General features: G+C 34.8%; 1 long non-coding RNA gene across 1 annotated transcript in view; it reads left to right on the top strand.

Annotated features, from left to right (window-relative positions):
* Positions 1-14527, top strand: part of LOC119472861 — a 193895-nt gene that overhangs the window by 27050 nt on the left and 152318 nt on the right. The window contains exon 2 of the long non-coding RNA XR_005202039.1: positions 5817-5877. This is a non-coding gene — a long non-coding RNA (uncharacterized LOC119472861). The remainder of the gene's footprint in view (positions 1-5816; positions 5878-14527) is intronic.

Genomic DNA, 14527 nt, shown 5'->3' with positions numbered 1-14527 from the left:
AAATGATTTGCAGAATGGATCTCAAGGTCTTTATCCTGCTCTTGCATGTGGAATCTGTTTGCTCATTTGCACGTGTGAAACTTTTAATCTCTGCAGCACGTTTTTAAGTTTCACATTGAGCCTGGAAGTTTACACAGAATCAGACCAGTAAGTAAATAAAACATATCTTTGAAAAAATTATATGAAAAAAATTTGTTTTCTGAAAGTTTTATCTTTGCACAAAATGTCTAACTTCATGTCAAAGATATTCAGATGTTTAGTTAGGCACTTTGTAGGTCAAATATATTTCAGAGGTTTGAAGAAAGAATATTCATTGGAAATTAGGCTTGGCTCATAATACCAGTGCATTCTGAACTCTTGGTATCTTGGTTAAACTTTCATTCTATATTAATGATATGGATGGAAGAGTTTATTCAATACTTAAACTAACCAAGATTATTAGAATTAAGCTTCGTGAAATCAGGTTCTTTATCTATCATGTTCATTACTAATTCCCCAGTGCTCAGTTAAATGCCTGGCATATATTATAGTTTTAATAAATATGTTTCAAAATAATGCTGTAGAAAGAGGAACAGAATAAAGCTTTGAGATTTAGCATCTGGTCATAGCACTATTTCTAAGATCTTAGCCAAGCCATTTCTCTTTCCTTGAGTTTCATTTTCCTCGTCTTTTAAAAATAAGGATTTTTTTTAATTGATGAGAATTCTTTGGTATTATATAAAAGTACTTGACAGTTATTATACTATGTCTGAAATAATGTGGTAATCACCATCTTAAATATATTTCCAGAAGTGATATAATTGCCAAACCTATAAATTAGCTTACCTAGTATATAGACTCAAAAAGTTCAGGATATAGATTTCCTCTGATCACACTTGAAGATTATAGTGTCATTTTCTCCCACAGAAAGTTTGTGAAGTACCATTAAAAATTATGAGGTTTTTATGAGGTTGCATGCAAGATGGACAAATAGGAAGAGCTCTGGTCTGCAGCTCTCAGCGAGACCAATGCAGAAGGCAGGTGATTTCTGCATTTCCAACTGAGGTGTCTGGCTCATCTCACTAGGACTGGTTAGATAGTGGAGGCAGCCAACGGAGGGCCAGATGAAGCAGGGTGGGGTGTCACCTCACCCAGGAAGTGCAAGGAGCTGGGAAACTCCCTCCCCTAGCCAAGAGAAGCTGTGAGGGACTGTGCCGTGAGGAACAATGCATCCCGGCCCAGATACTATGCTTTTCCCACAGTCTTCACAACTGGCAGACCAGGAGATTCCCTCGGGCGCCTACACCACCAGGGACCTGGATTCCAAGCACAAAACTGGGTGGCTGTTTGGGCAGACACCAAGCTAGCGGCAGGAGTTTTTTTTTTTTTTTCCTTTGTACCCCATGGGCACCTGGAATGCCAGTGAGACAGAATCGTTCTCTCCCCTGGAAAGGGGGCTGAAGCTAGGGAGCCAAAGTGGTCTAGCTTAGCGAATCCCACTCCCATACAGCCTAGCAAGCTAAGATCCACTGGCTTGAAATTCTCACTGCCAGCACAGCAGTCTGAAGTTGACCTGGGATTTTTGAGTTTGGTGGGGGGAGGGGTGTGTACCATTACTGAAACTCTTGTAGGCGGTTTTCCCCTTACAGTGTAAGCAAAGCTGCCAAAATGTTCAAACTGGTAGAGCCACCACAGCTTGGCAAAGCCAGACTGCCTCTCTAGATTCCTCCTCTCTGCACAGGGCATCTTAGAAGGAAAGGCAGAAGCCCCAGTCAAGGGCTTATAGATAAAACTCCCATTTCCACAGAGAACCTGTGGAAAGGGATAGCTGTGTGTGCAGCTTCAGCAGACTTAACCTTTCCTGCCTGCCAGCTCTGAGGAGAGCAGCAGATCTCCCAGCACAGTGCTCAAGTTCTGCTAAGGGAGACACTGCCTCTTCAAGTGGGTTCCTGACCCCAGTGCCTCCTGACTGGGAGACACCTCCCAGCAGGGGTCGACAGACACCTCATGTGGGAGAGCTGCAGCAGACATTTGGTGGGTGACCCCCCTGGGGTGAAACTTCTACAGGAAGAAACAGGCAGCAGTCTTTGCTGTTCTGCAGTCTCCACTGGTGATACCCAGGCAAATAGGGTCTGGAGTGGACCTTTGGCAAACTTCAGCAGACCTATGGTGGCTAAGTAGAAGGAAAATTAACAAAATTAGCATCAACATCAACAAAAGGATGTCCATGCTCAAGTCCCAACTGAAGACCACCAACATCAAAGACCAAAAGTAGAGAAATCCATGAAGATGAGAAAAAAACAGAACAAAAATGATAGAAATTCCGAAAACCAGAATGCCTTTTCCCCTCCAAAGGATCATAACTCCTTGCCGGCAAGGGAACAAAACTGGATGGAGAATGAGTTTGACTAATTGACAGAAGTAGGCTTCACAAGGAGGGTAATAACAAACTCCTCTGAGCTAAAGGAGCATGCTCTAACCCAGTGCAAGACAGCTAAGAACCTTGAAAAAAGGTTAGAGGAATTGCTAATTAGAATAACCAGTTTAGAGAAGAAAATAAATGACCTCATGGAGCTCAAAAACACAACACGAGAACTTCATGAAGCATACAAGTATCAATAGCCAAATTGATTCAGCGGAAGTAAGGATATCAGAGATTGAAGACTAATTTAATGAAATAAAGCACAAAGACAAGATTAGAGAAAAAAATAAAATGTAAAGGAATGAGCAAAGCCTCCAAGAAATATGGGACAATGCGAAAAGACCAAATCTATGTTTGATTGATATACCAGAAAGGTCTGAAGTTGAGGCAGCAATTAATAGCCTACCAACCAAAAATGTCCAGGACTAGAAGGGTTCACAGCCAAATTCTACCAGAGATACAAAGAGGAACTGGTACCATTCCTTATGAAACTATTCCAAACAATAGAAAAAGAGGGACTTCTCCCTAACTCATTTTATGAGGCCAGCATCATCCTGATACCAAAACCTGGCAGAGACACACACACAAAAAGAAAATGTCAGGCCAATATCCATGATGAACATCCATGTGAGAATCCTCAATAAAATACTGGCAAACAGAATCCAGCAGCACATCAAAAAGCTTATCCAACATGATAAAGTCGATTTCATCCCTGGGATGCAAGGCTGGTTCAACATATGCAAATCAATAAACATCATCACATAAACAAAACCAATGACCAAAAGCAAATGATTATCTCAATAGATGCAGGAAAGGCCTTTGGTAAAATTTAGCACCACTTCATGCTAAAAACACTCAATGAAAGAGGTATTGATACAAAGTATTTCAAAATAATAAGAGCTATTTATGACAAAGCCACAGCCAATATCATACTGAATGGGCAAAAGCTGGAAGCATTCCCTTTGAAAACCAGCACAAGATAAGGATGCCCTCTCTTACCACTCCTATTCAACATAGTATTGGAAGTTCCGGCCAGGACAATTAGGGAAGAGAAAGAAATAAAGTGTATTCAAATAGAAAGAGAGGAAGTCAAATTGTCTCTGTTTGCAGATGACATGATTGTATATTTAGAAAACCTCATGATCTCAGCCAATATCTCCTTAAGCTGATAAGCAATTTTAGCACTTCTCAGATGGAAAATCAATGTGCAAAAATCATAAGCATTCCTACACACCAATAATAGACAAACAGAGAGCCAAATAATGAGTCAACTCCCATTCACAATTGATACAAAGAGAATAAAATACCTAGGAATACAACTTACAAGGGATGTGAAGGATCTCTTCATGGAGACCTGGAAACCAATGCTCAAGAAAATAAGAGAGGACATCAAAAAATGGAAAAACATTTCATGCTCATAGATAGGAAGAATCAATATAGTGAAAATGACCACATTGCCCAAAGTAATTTATAGATTCAGTGCTATCCCTATCAAAATACCATTGCCTTTCTTGACAGAATTAGAAAAAAATCTACTTTAAATGTCATATGGAACCAAAATAGAGCCCATATACCCAAGACAATCCTTAGCAAAAGAACAAAGCTTGAGGCATCACACTACTGGACTTCAAACTATATTACAAGGCTACAGTAACTAAAACAACATGGTGTTGGTACCAAAACAGATGTATAGACCAATGGAATAGAACAGAGGTCTCAGAAATAACACCACACATCTATAGCCATTGGATCTTTGACAAACTTGACAAAAATAAGCAAAAAGGATTCCCTATTTAGTAAATGATGTTGAGAAAACTGGCTAGCCATATGCAGAAAACTGAAACTGGACCCTTGCCTTACACATTACACAAAAATTAACTCAAAGTGAATTAAAGACTTAAATGTAAGCCCTAAAAACCCTAGAAGAAAACCTAGGCAATACCCTTTAGGACATAGGCATGGGCAAAGACTTTATGACTAAACCACCAAAAACAATGGCAACAAAAGCCAAAATTGACAGACGAGATCTAATTAAACTAAAGAGCTTCTGCACAACAAAAGAAACTATCATCAGAGTGAACAGGCAACCTACAGAATAGGAGAAAATTTTTGCAATCTATCCATCTGACAAAGGGCTAATATCTAGAATCTACAAAGAACTTAACAAATTTACAAGAAAAAAACAATCCCATCAAAAAGTGGGTGAAGGATATGAACAGAACAGACACTTCTCAAAAGAAGACATTTATGTGGCCAACAAACATATGAAAACAAGCTCATCATCATTGGTGATTAGAGAAATGTAAATCAAAACCACAGTGAGATACCATCTTATGCCAGTTAGGATGGCAATCACTGAAAGTCAGGAAACAACAGATGCTAGAGAGAATGTGGAGAAATAGGAACATTTTTACACTGTTGGTGGGAGTGTAAATTAGTTCAACCATTGTGGAAGACAGTGTGGTGATTCCTCAAGGATCTAGAACCAGAAATACCACTTGACCCAGCAATCCCATTACTGTATACATACCCAGAATATTATAAATCATTGTTCTGCTCTAAAGACACATGCACACATATGCTTATTGCAGCACTGTTCACAATAACAAAGACTTGGAACCAACCCAAATGCCCATCAATGATAGAATGGATAAAGGAAATGTGACACATATACGCCATGGAATGTGATGCAGCCATAGGAAAGGATGAGTTCATGTCCTTTGCAGGGACATGGATGAAGCTGGAAACTATCATTCTTAGCAAGCTAACACAGGAACAGAGAACAAAACACCACATGTTCTCACTCATTAGTGGGAGTTGGACAATAAGAACACATGGATACAAGGAGGGGAATATCACACACTGGGATCTGTTGGAGCATGGGGTACTAGGGGAGGGACAGCATTATTAGAAATACCTAATGTAGATAAGGGGTTGATGGGTGCAGCAAAGCACCATGGCACATTTATTATGCCTATGTAAAAAACCTGCACGTTCTGCACATGTATCCCAGAAATTAAAGTATGATTTAAAAAAAAAATCATGAGCATAGTGTTACAGTCACTTGATTTTGTTTAAGAGAAGCATCAAGTCAGAGTGTAGAGCGAATTATTTCTTTTAATTGCACAGTGTGATTCCTGAAGGCCAGAGTTGAGGTTGAGGGCAGTCAGGCTGGAAAGGTAGCTCCTAACACTAAAAAGAGTCTGTGAATAAATAAAAGACACATGCTATTTCCTGTGTTTACATAATATTCATATTAAATGAAAATTATAAGTCTGAATGTATCCTTGTGAGAGTCTGGAATGAGTATGAGTCAAAGGTTACATTAAATTAATACATTAGTATATGTGTGTATATATATATATATATATATAATAGATTGAATTAATCTTCCTCAATCATTCTTATTTTTCAGATCTTCCTGAATTTTCCTGGGATAATTTTCCAAAGAGAATTCCAAGCATTCTATTCAAATGGTAAGCAGAACAACTTATATATTTTATATTCATAATTAGTATAACTTTCTGAGTATTGAAATGAGAAATTTGATTTACTGTTCTTCACTCATGTTTTAATTTTTTTATAAGAAAAATTAGAATCATTAAAGACTAGAATCACTAAAGAGTTTTTTTAAATTTTATTTAAAAATTGTAATCCTGAAATGTAAATCTATGGCATGTAAACCTGGGAACTATTTAATCACTTTACTCTAAAATCTGGTAAAAGGTAAAATGTCTGAAAATAGGCTACTGGCAAATATTTTGTAAACAATATATAGGAAGAATTGTATATCAAAATATACACATAAAACTATCTTTTCAGATAATTATGTATTTATTTTCTTATAGTAAAATTATAAAACATATAACCTATAGCCTTCCATAGGTACGTAATTAACTATGTTTTGAAATGATATCCAGTTCAGTACCCTCATACATTTGACATTTTGATAAGCTGGTCTAACGTCACTTTGGGGATCATCTTCATTAAGTGTTTGTTTTCTCAAGATTTGAGGTAGGATACATGAAGTCATTCTTCTTCTTTATAATTATGTGGCAGGAACTGTCTCCCTGAAAACTTTATCGTTAAGTTTGTGACAATCATGCTGTCAGTCAGATGGTGCAAATTATTTTAATGCTGTTAAATATAAGAGAGATGTCTAAAATGCAGACCGTTCTCCATCTGAGCTTATGACCCAAGCAGTGTGCTTCAAAATTGCATTTATCATATATTTTCCTATTACAAATGATACGATGTTCATAATGTATAGATAAATTAGAAGCACATAAATACAAATTTTAAAAATCCATATTCCCATTACCTAATGTAACGTATCAACCCTCTTTATGAATTAGTGAATGTTTTCAGTATATGAACACGCAACCTACTGTAAAAATTCAAGAAACAAGTGTGTTGATGATATAAAAAGCAAATTGGCCTCCTCTAGCCCCACTTCCTCTGCTGCTGGGATATAAATGCCTGCTCCACCACTTGTTCTCTGTGTGAACTTGGGCAAATCCTTTACTCTCTCTGGGCTTTCCCTTCTCATCTGCAAAATGTAGCTAATGATACATACCTAGCTGTTGGGGTTGTCCTGAGGTTGAAATGCATTGATACACGTTAGGTGCATAGAACAATGCCTGGCTCATATGTGTTAGATATTGCAAAATTATCTATTGTATTTGAATTGATTGTTGGAATTCTTAAGGTGTACATATTTTGTATACTGATATCTCATTTAGCTCTTTATTAATGGTAATTATTCTCCAGTTAGTTTTTTTTTTGTGGTTCCAACTAGAAAGTAATATTTTCTAAAACTAATAACAATTTTAGATACTTTAATTTTTTTCCTTTTTATCATCATACATTTTTTGAGTTCACTACTTATTGCCTTGGCTGTGTCTTTCATTGTAACATGAAATAACTGTAACTCTTTATTCTTTCTGATTTTATTAGTAATGTCTTTCATGAATGTAATTTAAATATTTTGTTGACTTCTATTCTTAATTAGCTATATTTGATTATCAGAAATTTCTGTTGATGTTCTATAAATCTTGATTACATATAAATTAATGTTTTAAAATCTGTTGAGAAGATGATTTGGTTCTCCCCTCTCAGTCAGCTGATTTGCTAATATTATGTTACTCTTGCATAGCTGGAAGCTTACTTTTATTACATTCCTTAGCTCAATTCTTTTTTGCTTACTTGAGAATTTTAAAGAATGTTTCAAAGTAAGAATGATATGTAGTATTTTTTATTGCTTGAAATCTATTTGGTACTATTAAGGATGTTATATTCACACTGAACTTTACAAAACTTTTTTTGTGGAGTTATATATATGAAAAAAATCACAAACAAAATAAAAAAATTATAATTATGTGGCAGGAGCTATTACTTACTAGTAGAATAATCAGACCACAGAATCTGTTTTGGAGGTAAAATTAGGAAAAATATTTTCATTAATTGTTCTTTGAATTTTGTAGGAATTCTACTTATTATTGAGTTAATTTCCAATCTGACATTTTAAAAATATTGTTCATTTTATTAAGTTTCTCATTTTACTGCCACATATTTATAAATTATAGTGATGTAGTTTGCAAAATTATTGTTGAAGAGGTTTGATAGACTCCTCATCATTTCTAATTTTTATGTGTTTTCCTCCCATTTTCACTGATAATGTATGCCCAAAGTTTGCATGTTTCATTGGTTCTCTCAAAAAGCCAAAAGTGGAATTTACTTGTTTGATATCTTTCTCTTCCTGATACTAATTTGCTTGATACCTAGTCTATTTTTTTTTTTTTTTTGGAGAGGGAGTCTTGCTCTGTTGCCCAGGCGGGAGTGCAGTGGTGTAATCTCGACCCACTATAACCTTCACCTCTTGGGTTCAAGTAATTCTCATGGTGACTTAGCTTCCTTAATAGCTGGGACTACAGACTCGTACCACCATACCTAGTTAATTTTTGTATTTTTAGCAGAGATGGGGTTTCGCCACGTTGGCCAGGCTGATCTCAAACTCCTGACCTCAAGTGACCAGCCCGTGTTGGTGGATCAAAGTGCTGCGATTACAGGCAAGAGCCACCATAGTCGGCCAAAACCTAGTCTATTTCTCATTCCATTTTTTAAATTCTGAGATTTATTTATATGAAAATATCTCTAAGTGTATCAGGTTGTACACACTAGGGTTTGACTATGATTAATGTTTTGGAAATATTTGAAAACAACATGTAATCCTTGTCATAGACTTACTTGGATGTTGTTTTATCAATTTAGCACAACTCATCATAGTATTCAAATTTCATGTTCTTATATTCTATTTTCTGGGCAGAGATGAGGTTAGTTTGTGCAAATTCTTAAAATGCCCAAGTGATCTATTTGAATACACTAGGCATAAAACTATTGAATATAAGCTGGTGAGTTTTATGAGTAGACCCTGGGGAAAATGAATCTTTGAAGATATGAAAGAACAACTACAGTGGGGTAAGACTAAGGCCAAATATAAGACTTAAGGATCTGTTTAGTTCAGCATTTCTACTTTTAGGAATCTGACCTTGAGAACTACCTTCCAGTCTTTGAGGGAAGTGTTTAGTGTTCTTATTCTTTCCCAAGGCAATTTCCGCCATCTTCTATTTTCCTTCATCCAGTCCATTTCCTCTGTCAGCTTTCCTTCTCATTCTTTTTGTGACCCTCTGTGACATTAACTTCTTAAATGTAAAATATAATGACTTTCTTGTCTCATGAGCTTCATCCCCCACTTTTATTTTTAGAAACTGATATAACTTGTAAAAGCCAACACAAATTTCTCCCTGAATTTGAGATAAAGCATTCAGCCAGCCAGCCATCAAACATTTTTTGAAAATCAACTATATGCTAGGCACCATGCTAAGAGGTAGAAAAAGCTGCCTCCCTACAAGGTGTAGAGAACCTTTAACCTCCACACGGAAGAACTCTTAATCTTTAGCTTGAATTCTCCAGAGTTCAGTATCTCCAACTGACATTCACATATTTTTGATTTGATGACCTGAAGATAACCAACACTTTAATGAGCTCAGTCTTTATCCCTAGCCTTCCTCTCCTACTATTTCTGTCCTGGTTGATGGCTGATATCAATCTATGCTAGAATCCTAATAGGCTGTCAATAATTAATATTTACTTAATTAATATTTTATGCTATGTCTTTACTCTGTCCTATCCTTAACTAAACTTCATGAAGGTCCTGTTGATTACATCTTTACATTTATCCCAAACTTCTCTTTACCTCTGTATTTATTACCATAATTTTAGAACCACAACGTATGTTTTTTGATTTTTTATAAACCCCTAATTATTTTTATGTCCCTCCCTCTTTTGTCCACCAACCACACTCCTACCAGAGTTCTTCCCAAAATTTGCATATGATCATGACAGTCACCCATTGAAAAGTTTTTATGATTTTTCATTGCTTAGAGGAATAATCCCAAATCCTCAGGATGCATTCCATTTTCTTCACATCCCAGTACCAAGTTTATGTCTTCTCAATTTATTCCCCTCCTCCATCTTCAACATCCTCATTCCCCTGAATTTAATCACATCAAATTAATGTGCATTATGGCTTCTTCATACTTAGACCATTTTCTGACACATAGTGCGCATTCAGCCAGTGTTTGCTGGTCATTATTTTGAAAAGGCAAAGGGCTAGGCTAAGCAGGAGCATACGATCGATTGCCTGAGTGCATCAGACTGAGAAGATATTGTTTAGTTGATGACTTACTGGAACTCTTGAAGTTTTGTATTAGAATACCATGGAAATGGAATTCATATATACAACTTAGAAATGGCCTAGTCTAATCTATGTTTCTTAAATGTTGAAACGTGAAGTATCAGGGAGTTTTTCAGAATAATGGTTGTAGCTTTTTAATACTGTGAGATTTACTTCTCCCAAATCTGTGGCAATGGAGGTAAACAATGGTTTGAGTCCTGAGTAGGAATTTAAAAGACATGATGAACTGTAAATATTATTGATAGAGATAGATTATTCTGACTTGGCTCCAAAGTGATTGCATACATGTAATTTACCTTCAAAGGTATATAATTATTGAGATATTTATATTGAAGTATTTTATGAGGATGTAATTTTCAGGTTTTTTTTTTTAAGCATGTAATTGGATATTTGATTTTTAACCTCTAAAAGTAAGGTTAGAAATAGAGTCATGGGTACGTCATGGAAGACTTCAGATGGAGAGAGAGTGAATGAACATAGCTGCTTCGTATAACTTGGCTCAAATAGAGATTGTAGTTTTTTTCCTGGTCTATCATATGAAAAGCAGCTAAGCTAGATTTTCCTTGTTACATTTTTGTAGAGTTGAAAGTTTTGAATCAAATTTTAAATCTCTACAATTATCCTTTTAAATTTTGAACTGCTTGGTCTTAGTTACTTCTTTCTAAATGTCAAGGTATATTTATTTGCCCTTAGTAATATGATATGTAGTATTTCACAAACCTTGTCAGTCACAAATTCTTTGAACTAAAGAATAGATTGTTTGACCATTCCAGTAATTAAGGAAACTAGATTAAATGTGTAATGGTTGCACTGATTTTTCAAACATTGATGAAGTAAGCATTACTCTCAGTTGACTTAGTATCAAGACATTCTTCCAGATCTTGAAAAATAAAATATTCAACTTTCCACTTCAAGTTAGTGGGAAGAGCTGTAAATTTGTTTCATAGCTTTGTTGATATTGTATGCATTTCTCTAGATTGTATAGTTTTAGAAGATTGTAAGTATTAGGAATTCAAATGCAATTTTGTATTTAAACTTAGAAAAAATAATTTAGGTCCACACTGAAGATCTGTGAATGCTTTTCTTTCAAAGAGGGGCTGTATTATTCAAGTTTGAGAAATACTACAAGAAAGCTAGTAGCTTAAACCTTCTCTAAATGTTAAGATGGTTCCTAAGGTACGAGGGCAGGTTTCTGAATATATAATTATAAAATCCTATTGATATATTGGGTAGTGTTTTCTGAGATCATCTAACCCAATGTCCACATTGTATAGAGTGCCAGAGAGGTTGAATGAATTACCAAGTACAGGGAGCTAGTCAGTGACTGACAGGACATAACTCTAGTGATAAGTATATGCAAATAAACATGATAAAGTCATTCACAATAACTTAAATTATAACAAGAGAGCTGAGTCAAATCAAATCAGAAGTATTAGTGCCCCTGTAACTCCACACACACTTTAGAAATATAACAGCCATGATTTTTGATATGTGAAGTCCCAACCATTTTGTGTTCAGAAATCTTGACTGTACCATGACACAATCGTGGAACTAAGCCACAATGAATGATTTAGCTCTGTTTCCTCTTTCTTCTCAATGTGGCCATGATTCTCGTATCAATATGCCTTTCTTGGACTTATCTCTGAAGTCTGTAGGAGATAACTTCCTCTACATTACTAGCCAGTGGGGGTGCCTGGGTTTCCTTGTGGAGCTGCAGGATATTTGTTCTATCCTGTTTACAGCCAATGGGGGGCCCTTTGTCTTCCCTACCGTGAGGCTTTTCATCTGCACAGAGGGAGATACAAAATCGGAAATTATTTTAATTAAATGTTTTCCATCCAGAAACAACTAATTCCCTACCTTGATCTATTGGATCTTCTTGGAGGTGCCCCTTTCCACCTCCCTCTGTGGTGAGATTGCAGGTAATAGACCTTATCACAAAAGACAAGGATAAATATTTTTCAGGACACAGAAGAATCTTTGAGTATCTACATTTATTTGCATTCATTCCTGTGAACACGTTTAACCATGAGATGTATTATTAGTACACCTAGAGGAAATTTTTTCCTTTATAATGTTTTCAAGAAAAATTGTATCCCCTGAATAAATTATAAAAGTGCTTTTAAGTATCCAAAATAAATATTTTGAGAATATTCATTTTAGGGTTAAAGTTTCTAAAATATCCTATTCTATACTAAGTTATTGCAATATCTGTCATTTAGAGGAACTTGTAGGTTTATTAGCTCTATAATATCAACATTTGCAGATATAAAACATTTTATATTTCTTAGCACTGTAAAAATGTATGAGGAATAAATGAAAATGTAATAAGATTTTGGTTGACTTAACTAATAATGAGTTTCTTTCTTAAAGATCAAGATAAAAATTCTGAATTTCTACTGTTCTGTTTCTAAAATTATAAAGTTAAATGTGTCCAGTTCCAGTGTAAACTCTACATTGCTAATTTTTTGGAATATGAATATAATGAAAGTTTATATGTGGTTAGTTGTGAAAAAAATATTATTCTGTTATTTAAAGAATATAGAATTTATTAAGGAGACATTACCTAATTGGTAGATTAGTCACAAGTTTTAGCTGAATTGATTTTTTTAGAAAAAATTATGTGAGGAATTTAACATATTTGTTTTGTCAGAAACATGTTTTGATAGAGGAATGTTAGATAAAATATCAGTTTCATTTAAATAAATTATAACTTTTAAATTATATCTTATAATTTTTATATTTTCACTTCCATATATTATTTATTGATAGACAAATATATGGATAGAAAAATTTGCAAAATTCAGAATTTTTTGTGATAATCTTATTTTTGAAATAAAATGATTTAGTATTTGCATAGTAAATGTAATGAAAACATTGTCTACAAATGTAAGGTCGTGTGGTTTGGGGTTTGCTTTTTGTTCAAAAGGCATTGTTGTATGTGAATTAGACATGCTGATTTAATATTCTAATTCAGTTCCTATAAAACCAATCTTTACTTAATTCTCTGCTTTCTGCAGTTCCTTAAGGGGTGAAAAAATAGAATGTCACTTCTTTAAGAGAGGCATTTTCTTAAATGAAAAAAAAGTCTTTTGAAATATTAGTGAGGTACTGGTAGTTTAATACCCTTTAAAAATAATTAAAGAAATTTTAATTAAAGAATCTTATGGTTAGCTCCTCTTCTCTATCTCAAACCCAAGCACATTTTTAATTAAAATTAAATATATTTAAATCTACATGTTATAATATTACAATAAAGGAAAGAAATAGTTATTATTACAACTTTTGGAGAGTTTTTAAATGTAGTTCCTCATTGAAAAGAATTTACTTTCAATCACAAGAAGTTGGTTATTCGGTGTGTTTTTATAAGATAGGCATTATATAATTTCTTGCATCTCATAAGGAAGTCCATATATAATAAAGCATCCAAGAACACTAACTTAATAAAAAAAAAAAGTAGCTTTTGTTGAGATGGTTCACTCCATTAACCTTGAAAATGTTGGCAGCTAGTTTGAGTTTTAGTGACAAGATTCTGTTGCTGCTAGGGATGGCTCTGGCCATTTGATAGGCTGAATTTCACAAGAACAATTTACTGTGGATAGCTTAGCTCTTATTAAGGAATAGTATCTCTTCCCCCAAGTTTAGGTTCTATGTGAGCATAAATTAAGAAATCTATTTCTGTTTTGGGAAATACACATATATTTTTAATATAATTTTCAAATGTAATTTTAAAAATAATAGCTCTATTTTAACCTTCTAAATTATATCTTCTTTATACACTTGGTGTTGCTGAATAACCAAAATTAGCTTTTGCTTTTCCCGCTAGAAATTTATAATTTTCTTAACACATCCTTTCTGTTCTTAGTAAAAGTAAATAAAGATAATTTAAAATACGGTATTAAAAATTTTTTTTTGAAAAGTTTCAGCTTTTAAATTCTTCAGTTATTTATAAAAGTTTCTACCTAGGAACTTATTTTTTGCTACTGATAACTTTGTATTAAATATTTGATGCCTAAAATATATATTTAGTAGAATAAATAAATTAGCTATAAAACAAAATTAGAAGAGGCGCAAACCAGGCCGGCCACAGTAGCTCACGCCTGCAATCCCAGCACTTTGGGAAGTTGAGGCAGCTCAATCATTGAGGTCAGGAGTTTGAGGCCAGCCCGGTCAACATGGCAAAACCCTGTCCATACTGAAAATACGAAAATTAGTCAGGTGTGGTGGCAGGCATCTGTCATCCAGCTACTCAGGAGGCTGAAGCAGGAGACTAGCTAGAACTGGAGAGGCAGATGTTGCAGTGAGCTGAGATCACGCCACCGCACTCCAACCTCGTGACAGAGCAAGACTCTGTCTAAAAAAAATAAAAA

The sequence above is a fragment of the Cebus imitator genome, unplaced genomic scaffold (assembly GCF_001604975.1).
Source record: "Cebus imitator isolate Cc_AM_T3 unplaced genomic scaffold, Cebus_imitator-1.0 Scaffold7, whole genome shotgun sequence".
Classification (NCBI taxonomy): Eukaryota; Metazoa; Chordata; class Mammalia; order Primates; family Cebidae; genus Cebus; species Cebus imitator.
Note: the sequence above shows the minus strand (reverse complement) of the source record. Positions and strands in the feature narration are given on the sequence as shown.